At 48.1% G+C, this 20,050-nt stretch overlaps 1 long non-coding RNA gene across 1 annotated transcript in view; it reads left to right on the top strand.

Annotated features, from left to right (window-relative positions):
* LOC137528819 (uncharacterized) overlaps positions 1-20,050 on the top strand; it is a 233,867-nt gene that overhangs the window by 111,542 nt on the left and 102,275 nt on the right. The gene's annotated exons all lie outside the window — the stretch shown is intronic.

Here is a 20,050-nt window from a genome sequence, read left to right on the forward strand (position 1 = left end):
CAAACATGAGGGGTGGGACCCCTGTGGTACCATTAGGGCACTGTTGGACTGCCTAACGGGCAGTCTTTACCTCAGAAGGTTCTGAAATGTGCTCAGAACCAACGCCAGGCAGGGCCCTACCTGCTCTGTTAGTTTGGAGGGTCTGCCAGCCTGGCAACACAGAAAATATGATACATATAGCAATTTATGGAATATGAGAGACCCCTGGGATTTATACCAGGTCATTCCCAGGCAAAGGTTCTTTGAAGTTGGCAGCAGCAAGCCACATGTCGGCTCCCTGCTGGGAAAAGGAGTCGGAGTGTCTGAGTTCCCTCACTCTAAATTTGGTTCTGTCATGGTGTTTGTCACCTTATACCTGATGGATGGGCCATCAGCACAGCTTGAAGCCAGGGACTCTCTGGGCCCAGGCTCATTAGCATATCAAAAGAGCCATCCTGCAGTTAAGGTGATGCTATTCCTCTGCTAAGAAAGGACTGCAGACCTCCTACACACTAAATCCAGATTCTATCGATTTGAAGCGCAATCGACGCAGAGAATCGAGTGCGATCGCTTTTCTTCACGGGCGGTTCCAGGACGCGCCTGCGTCCCCGCAATCGTCCGTGACAGACAGGTTCTCTATAATGACCAGGTTTTTTTTGTTGTGCTCTTACCTCTTTTTTATTTATATGAGGTATTTCATTAGCGGTTTCTTAGCCTCTTCCGCTCACCGTTTCGGCCGATTTGCGCCTTTTAAATAGAGGTGCAGGCCGGGATACTGCTGCCCAGTGTTCCTAGCTACCGGCATTTAGCATTTGGGCCAAGTTCTCGCAAGTTCTCGCGAGACTCCATACACAGGGTCGGATTTGTACTTCTTACCGCCCAAGGCCGACTATTACCAGCCGCCCCAACCGAAACCGTATCCTACCACCTCTCTCCACACACACACACACACACAAAAAACTTTGGGCCGATGGTGTCCACTATTGCGGCTAGTACCGAGGTCTCCATGGCAACGTGAAGTGAATCAATCATGTCACATGGGGGAACTGGTCAATCAAGCGATCTACAGGTGATGGGCATGGTGGGAGCCTTCCACCACACACACATAGTCAAAAGTGGCTCACAATTGGACATTGAGTGGGGTCAGCAACACGTAAAAGTGAGTCCTGTACCCACTGCTCTATTCAGAGAAACACTGCGCCAAAGTTCATACACTGATTACCACTTCATACAGTCAACAATCAAAGATGGGTTCGCCTGCAGAAAGTCCAGTTCTTGGATAACAAATTTCAGTTAAACTGCCGCGCTCTCCACTCCTGTAATCACAAAAGACAGACTCCGCATAGGGTAATATTGTTTTAGTCCTGCTTTTCACACCATTCCACCAACTTCAAATCACTTGTGCTCTGTGCTCCCCAGGTGGTGAATCATCTGTCTCCCTCACCCCCTGTTCATATATGCTCACCAGATTCTCTCCACCTCAGTTGTCAGGTGGGTCTCACGTATATTGCAAACACTTGCTCCCAATCCTCTCTACCTCAGCTGCCGAGCGGGTTTTATGGATATCACAAGACCTTATTCCTGCAAGGGAAAGATCTCTGCATAGGGTAGTACAGTTCAAGCTGCAGTACAGTTATATACTCCCGCCTCTATATCCACACCTGTGACAAGTGCCAATCCACCGCAATACGTGCCAAACTGCTTACCAGATGTATCCCACCTCTTTACTGGGTGGAAACAGCGCTTTTTATTATTCCAATCACCACGATCCTCAGTAGTTTGTAAAAACCTCTTATAGGAACTTTGATTTATTTTCTCCGTTAAAATCAATCATAAAACATAAAAAGAGAAAAGGAAGCATACATAGCGTAATCCTGTTAACACTGCCTCTGTGCGCAATGTAGAATCTCACTTACGCGTTCAGAAGCACTCTGCTCGTATTAAATACAGTTGGCTGCCAATGCCCATCCGTCTGGCTCCCGGGTGTGTGTCTATCACACTTGCGTTCTCCCGTTGCCGTCGCCTCCTGCTTCAGTCGCGGGGTTTACTTGCGTGCACCTCTAACTTGACCGGCCGGTCCGTGCGCTGTCCTCACGACGTCAGACGCTTAGCTCCGCCCTACGCGCGTTTCGTCCTCACGCCAGACTCATCAGGGGCTCCGCCTCCTGACGTCTGACGTCTCTATACATAGTGCCTGCCGCCTACTGATTGGAGGGCACTACTCACTGCTTGTGGATGGGCATTGTTTACAAAGTTACGTAAAACAATATAGTAAAACAATGTTAAGACCTATCTATCTCTAACCACTTATATCGCTTTTGCTATATACATTTATTTTGACACAATATACATGATTCTTATTCTTAATATACTCCTAAATACACCCTCTCGTGGTCAGTGCTAGTATGATTCCTCCGTGTTCTGTTGTATCACTATGTGCCGTGTACTCATAAGCCTGTTTAGTGCTCCATCTTGTGGTTATTCTTGAACATCACAATCTCATCTGTAAATCCTATTCATTCCTTTTCTTACTAGTAAGTGTTGTCCTTATATTTAGGAATCTGTCTCTCCTTATCTTCATCGTGCTACACTTCTATTATAAACTCTAAGGTGCTCTATATTTCATTAGTGTTCTGATAAACGTTTAAAAAGTGCTAAGTGCTTAATTTATCCAAAGTTATACAACTCACTAAAGTGCTATATTGAACTGTCCCTCTGTCATTCCATATATCTTAACCTCACTTACTCCTCACAGTGCTGTGTCTGACCTATCACTCTATTTCTCCGTGTCCCATGAAATCACTTGCTCCAATTGTATTCCTCATTATCTTCTTAACCCACTGCATCAATCATTAGAAATATGACAGTTTAAGTCGAACTCAATGTTCAACCCATGTGGATTCATTGTGTTTAAATTAAAAATCCATCTACCCTCAGCTCTAGAAATTTCTTTAGTGAGGTTGGACCCTCTCCATTTTTTCATATACTTCTCCAGGGCCATAAATTTCAAACCTTTTGGATTCTTGTTATGATGTATTCTAAAATGGTTAGACACGCTGTGGCTTTCCAGACCTTTTTTGATATTGTTAACATGCTCCCTTATACGTTTAAAAAGTTCTCTTGTCGTTCGTCCTATATATTCTAATCCGCAGGGGCACCACAATATATACACTACCCCCTTCGTTTTGCAGGTAATACATTGCTGAATTTTGTGTGTTCTTCCCGTGTTTCTTGATATGATCTGTTGTCCCCTTACTCCAGTGGCTTCTCTGCAGCCTAGACAGCTTCTGCATGGGAAAAATCCCTTCTGTCTGGTAAGCAGTTTGGCACGTATTGCGGTGGATTGGCACTTGTCACAGGTGTGGATATAGAGGCGGGAGTATATAACTGTACTGCAGCTTGAACTGTACTACCCTATGCAGAGATCTTTCCCTTGCAGGAATAAGGTCTTGTGATATCCATAAAACCCGCTCGGCAGCTGAGGTAGAGAGGATTGGGAGCAAGTGTTTGCAATATACGTGAGACCCACCTGACAACTGAGGTGGAGAGAATCTGGTGAGCATATATGAACAGGGGGTGAGGGAGACAGATGATTCACCACCTGGGGAGCACAGAGCACAAGTGATTTGAAGTTGGTGGAATGGTGTGAAAAGCAGGACTAAAACAATATTACCCTATGCGGAGTCTGTCTTTTGTGATTACAGGAGTGGAGAGCGCGGCAGTTTAACTGAAATCTGTACCCACTGCTGTCTCCAGGGTAACAGCGCTGGCCAATCAATAATTAAGAAATGGGTACTGTGAGAGGCTGCTTTCTGTATTCTGTACTACTTGCTGGTGCTGCCCCCGGTCCTTTAATCCCCCACACCAAGTGCGTGGGACCCGGCCTTCTGTAACTGCCTGCAGCTGCTGCTATGTTATTGGACAAGGTCTGGCTTTTTGCTAGTCACACACTGTTCACAAACGTTTGGTTAACGGACTGCAGCTGCCTGTAGCACAGCACAGGCAGATGCCAGCTGGTACGAATAGTGCAGTTATCCTGATCACTTTCATTTGTTTGGACACTTGCAAATAATGCCCTGCAAATAATGCCCACTGTCTGCAGGCCGCCCCTTGTTCATCTGGTGCCCTAGGCCATGGCCTATGTGGCCTTGCCAGAAATCCGGCCATGTCCATACAGGATGGTCCGGCTCTCCGATTGGGCAAATGCGCCTGGCGCTTGCCATCACCTAAGATGGCGCAGGACATCACGCTGGAGCTCTCGCGATGAGCGAGATCTGGCAGAGCTGCGCGGAATGGACGGCAGGATCCTTATCATGCAGGAAGTAGGAAGTGGAAATTGCTGAGCAGTGCCAGATCTGAGTGTTAGCGTGGGTGGCAGCGTCCTGCAGCCAGTATCACGCTCCTCACACTTGGCTTTGGATTCAAAGTTCTGATGCAGACAGGTACCTTCCTGGTCTCCTATTCCTCATCGGATACAGGTATGATGAACATCATTGCTTATGTCCATTTTATTACAAAGGACAGAAGAATGCTTATTAGTTACTGACGAGTGAAATTGTTTTCTTAAGGTGACATGGATGATTCAATGCCAGGAACTTCAGCTGGGGTTTCCAGGTCACAGGATACTAAATGTATCCTTATCACTGGTGTGGTCACAGGGTGCTTGGTTCTGATTAATTTGCTTTATGGAACCTGGTTGCTCGGGCAGTATCCTAAAAAGAGTGCTTTCCCTTTCTCTCTTCATATTTTTACGTTTTTTCTTGGTGAAAACACTATATTTTATTTTTCCTTTGTGTTTTCACAGTCCGTATGAGGGAGAAGAAGGACTCATGGTAGCTAAAGGCATCCAGTCCTTACCAAAGAGGAACTTACCTCGTTCCCAATCTCGAGATAATTATGAAGACTATCTTCAATCAAATAGATCAATCTATCCTAGAAGAAATTCTCCTTATATAGACTATTATCAAGGGAGGAATTCTACTAGGAACTATGAGCACAGGAGAAGCCCCACTAGAAGGCGTTCACCAGAACAATGTTCAGGAAGAAGCTGTTATAATTCATACAGGGAGAGATCTCCCAGAAGACATATTGACTATGATCATAACTATAGATGTCCTTCGAGACGTCCTTCCTCTTATGACAAATATGACTCTGATCGTTTTTCTCCTATGAGATAATATTATGCAAATCATTCACCTAGGAGACAATTAAGGGCAAGGTCCCATTCTTCTGACTTAGAGGATGCGACTTGCGCCGGAACCAAACTTATGCTGGTCCTGTGCTCAGCCAGCTTTACCAAACAAGAAAGTATGTGAATCCTGTTTTTCAGAACTAGCTAGAGACAAAGAAACAGATAATGAACAAGTATTATCTTACATCCAGCAAGCTGTGCAGGACACTTTCCAGAAAATGTCAGCTACACAATCAATTGCCTCTACAGCAGCACCAGTCCAAGCTGAAGAATAAGGTTCTCAGGGGGATCTTCCACCTGTTGGATTTGATTTTGCATTGGTGCCAGCGTTTGTGGCAGCAATTAAAGCAGCAATTGAGTGGCAGGAAGAGGTGACGCACAGCAGGAACCGGATAAATACTATCCACACTTGCAAGCTAAGCAGAAATCTTTTCCATTTATAAAAGTAATAAAAGATATTATTATAATATTATAATGATCTAAACAAGATCAGAAGCCTTCATTATCAAATAGATTTTCTAAGCTATATCCATTAGATAATGAGGAAGCAAAATTAATTGAAGCTGCTCCTGTGGTGGATGCATCTATAATGAGATTAGCGAAGCACGTAATTTTGCCAATGGATAACGCAGTATTATTCAAAGACCCTTTGGATAGGAAAATTGACACAGACATTAGGAAGGCCTTTTTTGCTGCTGGAATAGCCTGTAAGCCCGCCATAGCCTTGACATCATTAGCAAAGGCCATAAAAGTATGGGTGGACAATGTAGAAATCATGTTAAACTCGGACACGGATAAACATGTGATTATTAAGGCTCACCACCACCAGCATGCGCCGGCACATGGAAGCCAAACATCGCATTCTGTGGGCAGACACACAAGGCCAGGGTACCGGCTTGCTTCCAGCCCCCAGCAACACTATCTCCATTTTGGACACCAGACCCTCCTCAGCAGACGAGCCATTACGTGTTGGCCAACCATCAGTACCCAATGTCAGTCGCAGCAGTAGTGCTCTTGACTGTTCCCAGTCATCGACAACAACAACCAACTGCCCTTCAGTGTGCGAGCCTAGTGTTCAGTTGTCTGTCCCGGAGATGTTGGAGCGCAGGAGAAAATTTCCAGCAAATCACCCCTGGGCCATGGCACTAACAGCCAGCATTGCCAAATTCCTGGCCTGCGAAATTCTGCCATATAGAGTGGTGGAGACAGAGAGCTTCAAATCCATGATGTCGATGGCCATACCACGTTACGTGGTTCCCAGCCGCCACTACTTTGCGTGCTGTGCCGTGCCAGCATTACAGGAGCACGTGGTCGCAAACATCACCCGAAGCCTGAAAAATGCAGTTTGCCTAGAAGGTTTACCTCACCACTGACACGTGGATGAGTGCGTTTGGCCAGGGTCGCTACATCTCCCTTACAGCGCACTGGGTGAACCTTGTGGAGTCTGGGACCGACTCCTCACCCGCTATGGCACAGGTTTTGCCAACACCTCAAATAGCCGGACCTGCGTCCTTACGAGTTGATGACAGCACCTACCTCTCTGGCTCCTTCTCCTCCACCGCCTCTCCAAACTCTACCTCATCTGGCATCGCTAACTCAGCAATAGGTGCGTGGAAGCGTTGCTTGTGAGCGGTGATAACTCATTAGTCAGTATTACAATACCACTGCTGTGTTTACTGAAGAAATCAATGTTGAAGATCAAGGAAGATGCAATCAGGATGGAAGAGGCGGAATTCAGAGAGGACACCGCACAGTGTGATATCTACATCAGGCAATCTGCCTCAGGAACTGCTGGTCCCTTCTATGATGAAGAGGACAAGGAACAGCTGGAGTTGGAGCAGGACATGGATGCCTCCACTGCCGAGGGACATGGCCATGCATGTTTGACTTCCACAATTCAGTGGGAATGGGCAGGAGAAGACGAGGAAGAAGGTGGGCATGATGCTGGTGCTGCTGGTGCATCACAAGCAAGCACAGAACATGATGATGATGACGAGCAACCTGTTGGGACTCTGGCACTTATGGCTCAGTTCATGTTAGGCTGCATTGAACGCGTCCCGCGCATTGTCCGAATTCTGGGGGACACGGATTACTAGGTTTATACCCTTCTGGATCCACGGTACAAAGAAAATTTACCAACATTGATTGAAGAAAGTGTCAGACAGGTAAAAATGCAAGAATACCAGAAGGCTTTTCAGGAATATGTCATTTCTATTATATTTATCAATGCATGGCGACAAAATGCATTGCTTTAAGCATGGATTTTGTCCTCATGCAAGGCCTTGGTTGTGTCACACAGCGTGGCCTTGTTCTCCTGTACCTACTCTTCCATCATGTGTTCTGGGTTAGCGTTGCCGGTCCCATTGGTACTAGGACAGCTTTTCAGGATCTCATTTGTATAAAATGTATAAATGCATGGCGATAAACTGCATTGGCCTTAAGCGTGCAGTTTTTCCCCATACACGTATGCCTTTTTTTTGGGGAGTTTTATTTGTTTTATTGGCAGTCAAGTATAATTGGCACACTGCTCTGCAAACATGAGTCCCTGCTTTTATTCTGAGCCTAAGATCTATGTGTAAATGCCCCCCCTCCCCCCACTATTTCCAACCCATTTTGCAGAAGTTTCCCTCATTTGGCAAGTTTTTTCAGGCCTGCTTTGCAAAGCAGGCATGCTCGGGTCCCCATTGACTTCAATCAGGCTCGGTGTTCGGCCGAATATCCCGAACATCTGGACCATGTTTGGCCGAGCCGACCCGAGCCCGAATATCTGGGTGTTCGATCAACACTAGTGGGGATCTCTAGACACCAGGGAACTGTATAGGGGAGAGAGGACCACTAGACACCAGATTATTTTATAAGGGAGAAAGGTGGCCTGTAGACATTGGTCGGCCTGCGACTAGGTCCCAGTGTAAAATTTTGGCCCACTTTGTATTTTAGTATGACACCCCTGAGCTAGCGTGAGCATCATGCTTCTCCCAGTAGCCTTTCTGCTGATATAGTGCAGTGAGGTGCTAGAGTGAACACCATGCTTCTCCCAGTAGCCTTTCTGCTAGTATGGTGCAGTGAGATGCTAGAGTGAGCACCATTCTTCTTCCAGTAGCCTTTCTCAGAGCCGGATCTTCAACCAGGCACCTCAAGCACCAGCTTGGGGCCCCATGCTGGCAGCAGGCAACTTGTTAACTTTACTAAAACTATAAAATTTAATTTATCATAATACTCACCAGCCCCCCTTCCCACACACACAGACACACAGATGTCCATTACCAAGTAGCAGCAGCAGGCAGGTGAAGGGGGACTATTTTCTCACCACTGTGCTGCTGACGCAAGAACACTCCCTGGCCAGCCCGACAATTAATCTTTGGTTCCGGCCAGGAAGGAAGAGCTGGAGGTGGCGCTGCTGAGCACAGAGACTCGAGTCTCGTGATGTGAGGACCACAAGAGAAGATAGGAATAATGCTGCTCACATCTAAGTAAGTAGAGGGGGGTTGAAGGGGATGGGGGGTCCGCAGCTCCTACTGCCATAGTAAGGCATTGGTGAAATTAAGCCCCGACCATGGCCGCTGGAAAGCCCCACCCACAACCCATGGGAAGCCCCGCCCACAACCAGTGAGAAGCTCCGCCTCCCAGGACCCTTTGCAACTCCCTCCACCAGCACCAATACTGACCTCTCTTCCCCTCCTGCAACCCACACTGACCTCTCTCTCACCCCCCTGCAACCCACACTAACCTCTCCCTCACCCCCCTGCAACCCACACTGACCTCTCCCTCACCCCCTGCAACCCACACTGACCTCTGCCTCACCCCCTGCAACCCACACTGACCTCTACCTCCCCCCATAACCCACACTGACCTCTCCCTCCCCCCACAACTCACACTGACCTCTCCTCACCCCCCTGCAACCCACACTGACCTCTCCCTCCCCCCGCAAACCACACTGACCTCTCCCTCACCCCCCTGCAGCCCACACTGACCTCTCCCTCACCCCCTGCAACCCACACTGACCTCTACCTCCCCCCATAACCCACACTGACCTCTTCCTCACACTGACCTCTCCCTCACCCCCCACAACCCACACTGACCTCCCCCCCGAAACCCACACTGACCTTTCCCTCACTGACCCACACTGACCTTTCCCTCACCCCCTGCAACCCACACTGACCTCTCCCTCCCCCTGCAACTCACACTGACCTCTCCCTCACCCCCCTGCAACCCACACTGACCTCTCCCTCCCCCTGCAACTCACACTTACCTCTCCACCTCTCCCTCACCCCCCTGCAACCCACACTGACCTCTCCCTCACCCTGCAACCCACTGGAATCTGGTTTTGATGGGACATGTTGTTTTGCCGATATAAAACCTCATACACGGGCAAAACACAACATACACCCCAAATTCAGTGCCACAGTGTATACAGTCTTTGATTTGGATGGTGTGTCCACCTAACTGTATACTCTTACAGGGCCAGAATTGATGGCAGTGACAACAATTGTGGCAACGAAAATTGCCTTCAGGTTTTGCCCTGGTTAACCAGTCCGGTTCAGCAGGGTCCCTGAACTCGCTCCTCACCAATCTATCACCGATAGTTGGCGCGCGCTCGGCAGTGATGGATTTTGGGCAGCGTGGGGTAAGACCTGTTTATTGTTTATGTATGTATATATACATCGTGTTTTGTACTTTGTAATGTCTATCTGCTGCCTCTGAAGAAGCGGGTTATCCCGTGAAACAGCTGTAAGGCTAGATTTTGCATTTATTGTTAGAAGGTGTCGGGAGTAATCATTAAAGGTGACTTTTTTCCGCAATTGGTGCCCGGAGAAACTTTTTTCCTTTTGTCCTCCATTTTGATGTCATTATCCGTCGGAGGCACGATTGCCCTATTGCACCTGCATCTCCTGACCTGCCAGGTCCACATCTAGTGCCGATTTTTCTCTTCAGCTTCTCCAACCGAAAACGATACTACTTATAATCTGAGCACAGATGTCCAATCCGAGCACCAGCGTGGAAGCTAACCAAGGTACGCCTGCGATTGAGACGACCTCTGTGAGTACCGCCGTGCAAGCTGGACGTAGCGACTGGCAGACCTTCCTAACTGACACTGCAAAGGGCACTGCATCTAGCAAAGCCCTAGGTGTTAAAGTAGTTGAACAACGACTGACCAAATTGTCAGAGAGGGAATTGCAACTTTTTTGGACTGTGGCAACCCTCAAAAAGTATCACGACAAGCAAATTGCAGCAAGGGGTTTTCGCAAATATAGCGAGGCTATTGAGTATCAGGATGACATTGAATTTATGGAGCTATGGAAAACTCAGCAACTTGACAATGCATTAAAGCTACAAAAAATCGTCCTAGATCGTAGTGAGAAAGAATACAATAAAGTATCTGAGGAACTTAATGAGTGCAAGCAGGAGCTGACTTCATTAACCACTGCTACCCAATACAAGGACGTCGTGAATAAAGTCGATGCACGTTTAGGACCTCTCCAAGATAATATCAAAGAGAGAAAACTAAGGAAGTTTAGACGAGACCAGGAGGACTTTCGTACAGGTCTGATCTTTGATTGGCATCAGGGAGGAGGTCAAGCTCAGAAAAGAACGCCCGCACGTGGAAGGAGTGGTCAAAAAAGGAGGAAGCGTGCTGGATATTGGACCACCGACTCTGGTTCTGACTCCAGCCAAGAAAACCCAAGTACCCCCAATCGGCCCAGACCGGCAACACCACAGACATGTGTAAGGGCCCCTTTGGGCGAAGGACAAGGAGGGGACGGAGAAAGTCCCAACAGACCCCCAGCAAAAGAGAGTGAGGTGGCACCAGTGCTGATCGTAATGGAAAAAGCTACGCTTACGGATCATTACGCGTAATTTTACGCTATTACGCATTACGAAATTACGCTTACGGCATAGACATTCAATTTCGGTACATGTCTGTAATTACGCATTGCCCTTACGCAATTACGCGTAAGAATACCGTAATTCAAGTTGTTACGTTATAGGCTTACGCGTAAATTCCTACTAGCAATTAATGCGTAAGGTCATGCTGCCAAGCGGAAAAGTTGACGCATGGATCAATGTTAGGTAGCCGCCGACTTTAAGGGTTAATAGCAAAGCCCCCTTAAGTGCTAAGAGCCTCAAATTTGGAGAATATATTAAGGAGATCAGAAGGAATAAGAGGGAAAAATTTTTTTTCAAAAAGACTTTATAGTTTTTAAAGAAAATCGATGTTAAAGTTTCAAAGGAAAAATAGATACATTTAAAAACCCGCCGACTTTAACGGTTAATAGCAAAGCCTGCTTAAAATTTAGAAACACCAAATTTACAGGGTATATTAAGGGGATCAGTGGGAATAAGAGGAAAAATTTTTTTTTCAAAAAGACCTTATAGTTTTTGAGAAAATCGATTTTTAAGTTTCAAGGGCAAAAATGTCTTTTAAATGCGGAAAATGTCAGTTTTTTTTGCACAGGTAACAATAGTGTTTTATTTTCATAGATTCCCCCAAGTGGGAAGAGTTTTACTTACTTTGTTCTGAGTGTGGGAAATATTAAAAAAAAAACGACGTGGGGTCCCCCCTCCCAGACCTCTTTAACCCCTTGTCCCCCATGCAGACTGGGATAGCCAGAATGCGGAGCACCGGCCGCGTGGGGCTCCGCACCCTGACTATACCAGCCCGCATGGTCCATGGATTGGGGGGTCTCGGAAGGGGAGGGGCAGCCAAGCTTTCCCCTCCCCCTCCGAGCCCTTGTCCAATCCAAGGACAAGGGGCTCTTCTCCACCTCCGGTGGAGGTGGAGGCCGCGATTTCCTGGGGGGGAGGTTCATGGTGGCATCTGGGAGTCCCCTTTAAAAAGGGGTCCCCCAGATGCCCACCCCCCCTCCCAGGAGAAATGAGTATAGAGGTACTTGTACCCCTTACCCATTTCCTTTAAGAGTTAAAAGTAAATAAACACACAGACACTTTGAAAAAGTATTTTAATTGAACAAAAAACATAACCACGAAAAAAGTCCTTTAATATTCTTAATTAACCATTAATACTTACCTGTCCCTTTAAAAGCCAGTTCCCACGCAATATCCTCGGAAATATACTAATCAGTTACAATGTAACAAAGCTATTACAATGTAACAACTTTGTTACTTTGTAACACCACCGCACCCGACGTCACTCGCCGCCACCGCCGCGTCTGCGCTGACCCGACAGAGCTCTGAGCTATATAGCTCAGAGCTCCCTAAGCATCTTTGTATTTGGGCTCCAAGGAGCCCCATTGGTCCTTAGCAGACCAATGGGGTTCCTTTAAATCAGAAGGAACCCCATTGGTCTGCTAAGGACCAATGGGGCTCCTTGGAGCCCAAATACAAAGATGCTAAGAGAGCTCTGAGCTATATAGCTCAGAGCTCTGTCGGGTCAGTGCGGGACGCTAAGTCCCCGCCGCCTCCCGCTGTCAGCCCCGCCCACATCTGTCACCCACATGTCACCCACATGTGGGTGACATGTGGGTGACATGTGGAAGAGGCGGGGAGGACAGCGGGAGGCGGCGGGGACTTAGCGTCCCGCACGGACCCGACAGAGCTCTGAGCTATATAGCTCAGAGCTCTCTTAGCATCTTTGTATTTGGGCTCCAAGGAGCCCCATTGGTCCTTAGCAGACCAATGGGGTTCCTTCTGATTTAAAGGAACCCCATTGGTCTGCTAAGGACCAATGGGGCTCCTTGGAGCCCAAATACAAAGATGCTTAGGGAGCTCTGAGCTATATAGCTCAGAGCTCTGTCGGGTCAGCGCAGACGCGGCGGTGGCGGCGAGTGACGTCGGGTGCGGTGGTGTTACAAAGTAACAAAGTTGTTACATTGTAATAGCTTTGTTACATTGTAACTGATTAGTATATTTCCGAGGATATTGCGTGGGAACTGGCTTTTAAAGGGACAGGTAAGTATTAATGGTTAATTAAGAATATTAAAGGACTTTTTTCGTGGTTATGTTTTTTGTTCAATTAAAATACTTTTTCAAAGTGTCTGTGTGTTTATTTACTTTTAACTCTTAAAGGAAATGGGTAAGGGGTACAAGTACCTCTATACTCATTTCTCCTGGGAGGGGGGGTGGGCATCTGGGGGACCCCTTTTTAAAGGGGACTCCCAGATGCCACCATGAACCTCCCCCCCAGGAAATCGCGGCCTCCACCTCCACCGCCCATCGGAGGTGGAGAAGAGCCCCTTGTCCTTGGATTGGACAAGGGCTCGGAGGGGGAGGGGAAAGCTTGGCTGCCCCTCCCCTTCCGAGACCCCCCAATCCATGGACCATGCGGGCTGGTATAGTCAGGGTGCGGAGCCCCACGCGGCCGGTGCTCCGCATTCTGGCTATCCCAGTCTGCATGGGGGACAAGGGGTTAAAGAGGTCTGGGAGGGGGGACCCCACGTCGTTTTTTTTTTAATATTTCCCACACTCAGAACGAAGTAAGTAAAACTCTTCCCACTTGGGGGAATCTATAAAAATAAAACACTATTGTTACCTGTGCAAAAAAAACTGACATTTTCCGCATTTAAAAGACATTTTTGCCCTTGAAACTTAAAAATCGATTTTCTCAAAAACTATAAGGTCTTTTTGAAAAAAATTTTTTTCCTCTTATTCCCACTGATCCCCTTAATATACCCTGTAAATTTGGTGTTTCTAAATTTTAAGCAGGCTTTGCTATTAACCGTTAAAGTCGGCGGGTTTTTAAATGTATCTATTTTTCCTTTGAAACTTTAACATCGATTTTCTCAAAAACTATAAAGTCTTTTTGAAAAAAAAATTTTCCCTCTTATTCCTTCTGATCTCCTTAATATATTCTCCAAATTTGAGGCTCTTAGCACTTAAGGGGGCTTTGCTATTAACCCTTAAAGTCAGCGGCTTTTTTATATTATACGGGAGCGTAATATTACGCGATTACGGCAGACTGTGTAATTTCAATGGGAGTTTACTGTCTTACGCGTAATTTGTTACGCGTAAAACGTAACCCACGGTCTACGCGTAATTATTTACGCGTAATACCGTAACCTTACACGTAACGCTTACGGTGCATTTGTAGTGAATTACGATGCGTAATTACGCTAATGCGTAATTTCGGCCCAGCACTGGGTGGCACCAACAAACCTCTGGTCGGAAGTACTGGAGGAAGAAGTAGGAACTTCTATAGACGATCTACAGATCATCAATTTATCAGGTATCCCCCTACCAGAAGGTTGTGATACACTACTTAAAAAAGGCCTTGGCTATTCTATTAACTGTGGGTTTGACAACTTCAGCTTTGAAGTAGACTGGTATAGGGCGGTCAGACGCCTCAATATATCCACATTTCAGAGGTCCGAGGGTAACCCGGGTCAATCCACAAATAGTCAGGTGGGGGAGCTGGGTTTTACCCCATCTCCAAGTGATCTACAGGCCTTACAGGACTTGTCGGACTTATGGAGGGAATCCAACACTGAGGTTCAACCTGACGAACTTGATCAGGACCCTAGAGCACCTTTCATCCCCTGCAAATCCACCAGAGATTTCCCAGTAGCTCTAGGAACAGACCTTGATGCCTTTGATATTAAAACAAGGGAAGAATTAAGAGCCTTGATTTATCCCCGTAGTGAACCTAACTTGTCCACCCAGGAAAGCAATGCCCTGAAATGGCTAAGTGGAAACAACCAGATAGTTGTCAAAAAGGCAGATAAGGGAGGGAATCTGGTCCTAATGTCAAAGGATTACTACCTGAAAGAGGGTCTTAGACAGCTTGAGGGCCCAGAAGGTTTCTATGAAAAACTTAGGAGTGACCCCACTTCACATTATATGAAAGTTCTGCGCACCCTTTTGAGACAGGGTGTTGAACAGGGGTGGTTATCTTGTAAGCTTGGGGACTCTTCCCAGACTTCCCTAAGAAACCAGTCTGGTACTTTTTGCCTAAAGTCCACAAGAATCTTGAGTGTCCCCCGGGTCGCCCCATTGTGTCCGCCAGGGGATCTGTTATGGAACCTTTGTCCCGTTATCTTGAATATACTTTAAGACCTTTCTTGGAGGAGATACCCTCCTACCTGGCGGACACACTGGCGGTCCTGAGGCTGTTACCCAACATCGAGTGGAAAGCCCAGTACAGGCTAGCATCAATTGATGTAGAGAGCCTGTATACTAGAATCCCCCAAAATTTGTGGGTTTCAGTGGTTAAATCCATCCTGCTGGAAAAAGGGAGGGATTATGACTGGGTGGACTACATCGGTCAATGTTTATCTTATGTGTTAACTCATAACGCTTTTCTTTTTAGTGATCAGTGGTACAGACAGGCCTCTGGCGTGGCGATGGGGACTTCGGTAGCCCCCACATTTGCCAACCTCTTTTTGGCATACTGGGAGGATCACTACATCTATCCTTCTTCGAATCCTTATCGCCGCGCCATTGTGTCTTGGCATCGCTACGTGGATGATGTGCTCCTCGTTTGGGATGGTAGCAAATCCCTTTTTAGAGAGTTCATTGATTGGTTGGGGTTGAATCATCTCAATATGCGCTTCACAGGAGTTTGGGGGGTTCAAGGATGGAGTTTCTGGACCTGGTCATTTTTGTGGATGAGGGGCGCCTCTTATCCAAGGGCTTTAGGAAGGCCACTTCCACCAACTCCATCCTGGCCTATGATAGTTATCACCCCCGCCACGTGGTGAATAGCATTCCATACAGTCAGTTCCTTAGATTAAAAAGAAATAACAGTAAACATGAAGACTTTGTTTCCCAAAGTAGGGAACTGGGGTACAGACTTTTGAACCGGGGGTACCCTCTCTCTCTGCTTATCGAGGCCTTCAACAAGGCAGATTGCCGCAGACGAGAGGATATTCTCGCGAGAGGTATAGGCAGAAAAAGTAGGGACAATCCATCTAGCTGCCCTGACTCCTCATCAAAAAGGGCCAATACTCCTTTTGTCTTTGATTTCTCACCCATGGCAGAGAAAATCCGTAGTGTCATTTCCAGGAATTGGGTTGAGCTGCGTACTCGCCCTAATTGGGAGAAACGTCTGGCAGATAAAGCACTGGTGACCTTTCGTCGGGCACCAACTATCGGTGATAGATTGGTGAGGAGCGAGTTCAGGGACCCTGCTGAACCGGACTGGTTAACCAGGGCAAAACCTGAAGGCAATTTTCGTTGCCACAATTGTTGTCACTGCCATCAATTCTGGCCCTGTAAGAGTATACAGTTAGGTGGACACACCATCCAAATCAAAGACTGTATACACTGTGGCATTGAATTTGGGGTGTATGTTGTGTTTTGCCCGTGTATGAGGTTTTATATCGGCAAAACAACACGTCCCATCAAAACCAGATTCCAGGAACACTACAAATCTATTGAAACGGGGAAAGGAGCTGGTAGATTAATTGCTCACATCAGGGATGCTCATGCAGGCGATGCTGATTGCCTGAGGTTCTGCGGGCTCAAGGTGGTCCATTGCCCACGTAGAGGGGGATCTAGAGATCAGTTACTGAGAAGAGAAGAGGCAAAGTTCATTTCCCTTACAGAGGCATGTGGGAGGATGGGCCTTAATGAAAGGAACGAATTGTGGTGTTTTCTTGACAAATACTAAGGGTCTTGATGTCCAATACTGCTGCCCCCCTCCTTGCAAACCAATTTGAAGATAGGTTGTGTCCTTGGAATATTTTACTGTTTAAAGTATCTACCGTCCATACTCTGGTGGTGTCCCTGTTAGCATTTTGGTATAATGCGGGGGGCCTGATCGCTCCCCTCTAGATTATCGCATGATCTTCTCTAGCTGATCTCTCTAAATATTTTGTACTTGTGGTTCTGATTGCATAGTCTCTTAGCTGTATATGTTAATCTCTTAAAATTCTTATTGTTATCCGTGGTTCTCACTCATGTTTTTAACCTTATTTGTTTATATTTCAGGTCCACCCTTAGCGTGCCTGGTCGCTAGGCATCGCTGTGTGACGCTGCTCTCCTCACTAATACCGGCAGCCTATACGATTGCGGAGGAAGTGATGTACGCGTCCACGTGACATGTATCACGTGACGCTTGGGGAAATCCCATTGCACGCTCCCAGACAAGGGGGCGTGCCTCCTCCAGCAGGCGGACTGGCCGGCTCGGGGCGGTGCTACACTCTGGCGCGCGCTCGGCAGTGATGGATTTTGGGCAGCGTGGGGTAAGACCTGTTTATTGTTTATGTATGTATATATACATCGTGTTTTGTACTTTGTAATGTCTATCTGCTGCCTCTGAAGAAGCGGGTTATCCCGTGAAACAGCTGTAAGGCTAGATTTTGCATTTATTGTTAGAAGGTGTCGGGAGTAATCATTAAAGGTGACTTTTTTCCGCAATTGGTGCCCGGAGAAACTTTTTTCCTTTTGTCCTCCATTTTGATGTCATTATCCGCCGGAGGCACGATTGCCCTATTGCACCTGCATCTCCTGACCTGCCAGGTCCACATCTAGTGCCGATTTTTCTCTTCAGCTTCTCCAACCGAAAACCCCTGCAACCCACACTGACCTCTCCCTCACGCCCCTGCAACCCACACTGAACTCACCCCCCTGCAACCCACACTGATCTCTCCCTCACGCCCCTGCAACCCACACTGACCTCACCCCCCTGCAACCCACACTGACCTTTCCCTCACCCCCCTGCAACCCACACTGACCACTCCCTCACCCCCCTGCAACCCACACTGACCTCTCCCTCACCCCCCTGCAACCCACACTGACCTCTCCCTCCCCCCCTGCAACTTACACTGACCTCTCCCTCATTCCCATGCAACCTACACTGACCTCTCCCTCACCCCCCGCATCCCACACTGACCTCTCCCTCCCCCGCAACCCACACTGACCTCTCCCTCACCCCCCTGCAACCCACACTGACCTCTCCCTCACGCCCCTGCAATCTACACTGACCTTTCCCTCACCCCCGTGCAACCCACACTGACCTCTCTTCTCCCCCTGCAACCCAAACTGACTTCCCCTTCCCCTAGCAGCATCCACACTGACCTGTCCCCTCCCCAACAGCCTCCACACTGACCTCTACCTCCCCAACAGCCTCCAAACTGACCTCTCCCTCCCCAACAGCCTCCACACTGACCTCTCCCTCCTCAACAGCCTCCAAACTGACCTCTCCCTTCCCAACAGCCTCCACACTGACCTCTCCCTCCCCAACAGCCTCCACACTGACCTCTCCCCCAGCTGCCCCCATACTGACCTCTCCCTTCCCAGCAGCGTTCACACTGACCTGTCCCTCCCTCCACAGCACCCACATTGTACCTGCACCCCTTCCCCCATAGCAGACACCCAGTGCCCACACCCACATGAAACCCCATACTTGCACCCCTGTCCTGATATGGGCAGGTTCTGGCTAAATGGGGCACAGTGAGTTGTAGCTACGCTTGTGTCTGGCTCTGGCTGGAGTCTGCCTCCTGCAGTGGCACTGATTTACGGAAATTAGCAGAGGCTGAGCGTCTTTCGTTGCTATGGTAAAGAGATGCTTAGCTCATCAGCCCGCAGAGCCAGTCAGGTTACGCCCCCCCCCAAGGTGAACCCTGTACCGTGAATTAAGTCTGATGATGTAATTCCGACCTGCCCTCCCTCTCCCTCCTCCATGGTGGCTATGTGTGACAGCGCAGCCAGACCCTCTAGAGTGAGTACAGGCAGTGAGCACCATGCTTCTCCCAGTATCCTTTCTGCTAGTATAGTGCAGTGAGGTGCTAGAGTGAGCACCATGCTTCTCCCAGTAGCCTTTCTGCTGATATAGTGCAGTGAGGTGCTAGAGTGAGCATCATACTTCTCCCAGTAGCCTTTCTGCTGATATAGTGCAGTGAGGTGCTAGAGTGAGCATCATACTTCTCCCAGTAGCCTTTCTGCTAGTATAGTGCAGTGAGGTGCTAGAGTGAGCATCATGCTTCTCCAAGTAGCCTTTCTGCTTATATAGTGCAGTGAGGTGCTAGAGTGAGCATCATACTTCTCCCAGTAGCCTTTCTGCTGATATAGTGCAGTGAAGTGCTAGAGTGAGCATCATGCTTCTCCAAGTAGCCTTTCTGCTTATATAGTGCAGTGAGGTGCTAGTGTGAGCACCATGCTTCTCCCAGTAGCCTTTCTGCTAGTATAGTGCAGAGAGGTGCTACCGTCTTTCCCCGAATTTAAGACATCCTCCAAAAGTAAGCCCTAGCCCATATTTCGAGTATACTCGAAATATAAGGCATCCTCCTAAAATAAGCCCTAGTCAGAATGGGTGCTTGCGTCCTGCTCCACATACCCCCCGACCCCCCCCCCCCCCCACTCGCCGCCCGCCCGCTTTACCTCCTTTGTGCCGGCTCCTGTCCCCCTCAGTCGGATCCCCCTGCGGTTACTGCCGGGCATCATTCAAACCGCAGATCAGCGGTGACGTCAGCTCCTATAGCCCAGTAACAGCGCCGCCCTGTACAGGAAGTAAACACAGATCACTTTCTGTAGATGGCAGCGCTTACTGGACTACATTAGCTGCCTTCGCCGCTGATCTGCAGTTTGCATCATGCCTTGCATAAACCGCACGGGGATCCATTTCTCGAGGGGGACACGGAGCCAGCACAAAGGAGGTAAACTGGGCGGGCGGGTGAGGGGGAGAAGCTGCCTATATACACGGGGGGGGGGGGGGGGGGATCTGCCTATATACACAAGGGGGGGGGGGAATCTGCCTATATACACAGGGGGGGGGGGATTCTGCCCACAGGGGGGGAATCTGCCTATATACACAGGGGGAATCTGGCCATATATACAGGGGGAATCTGGCTAAATACTAAAAGGGGGATCTGGCTACTCCCGCAAATATAAGACCTCCCTGAATATAAGCCCTAGCACATATTTTGGAAGGAAAATTAATATAAGACAGTGTCTTATTTTCGGGGAAACACGGTAGAGTGAGCACCA

Source organism: Hyperolius riggenbachi, chromosome 8, assembly GCF_040937935.1.
Source record: "Hyperolius riggenbachi isolate aHypRig1 chromosome 8, aHypRig1.pri, whole genome shotgun sequence".
Lineage (NCBI taxonomy): Eukaryota > Metazoa > Chordata > Amphibia > Anura > Hyperoliidae > Hyperolius > Hyperolius riggenbachi.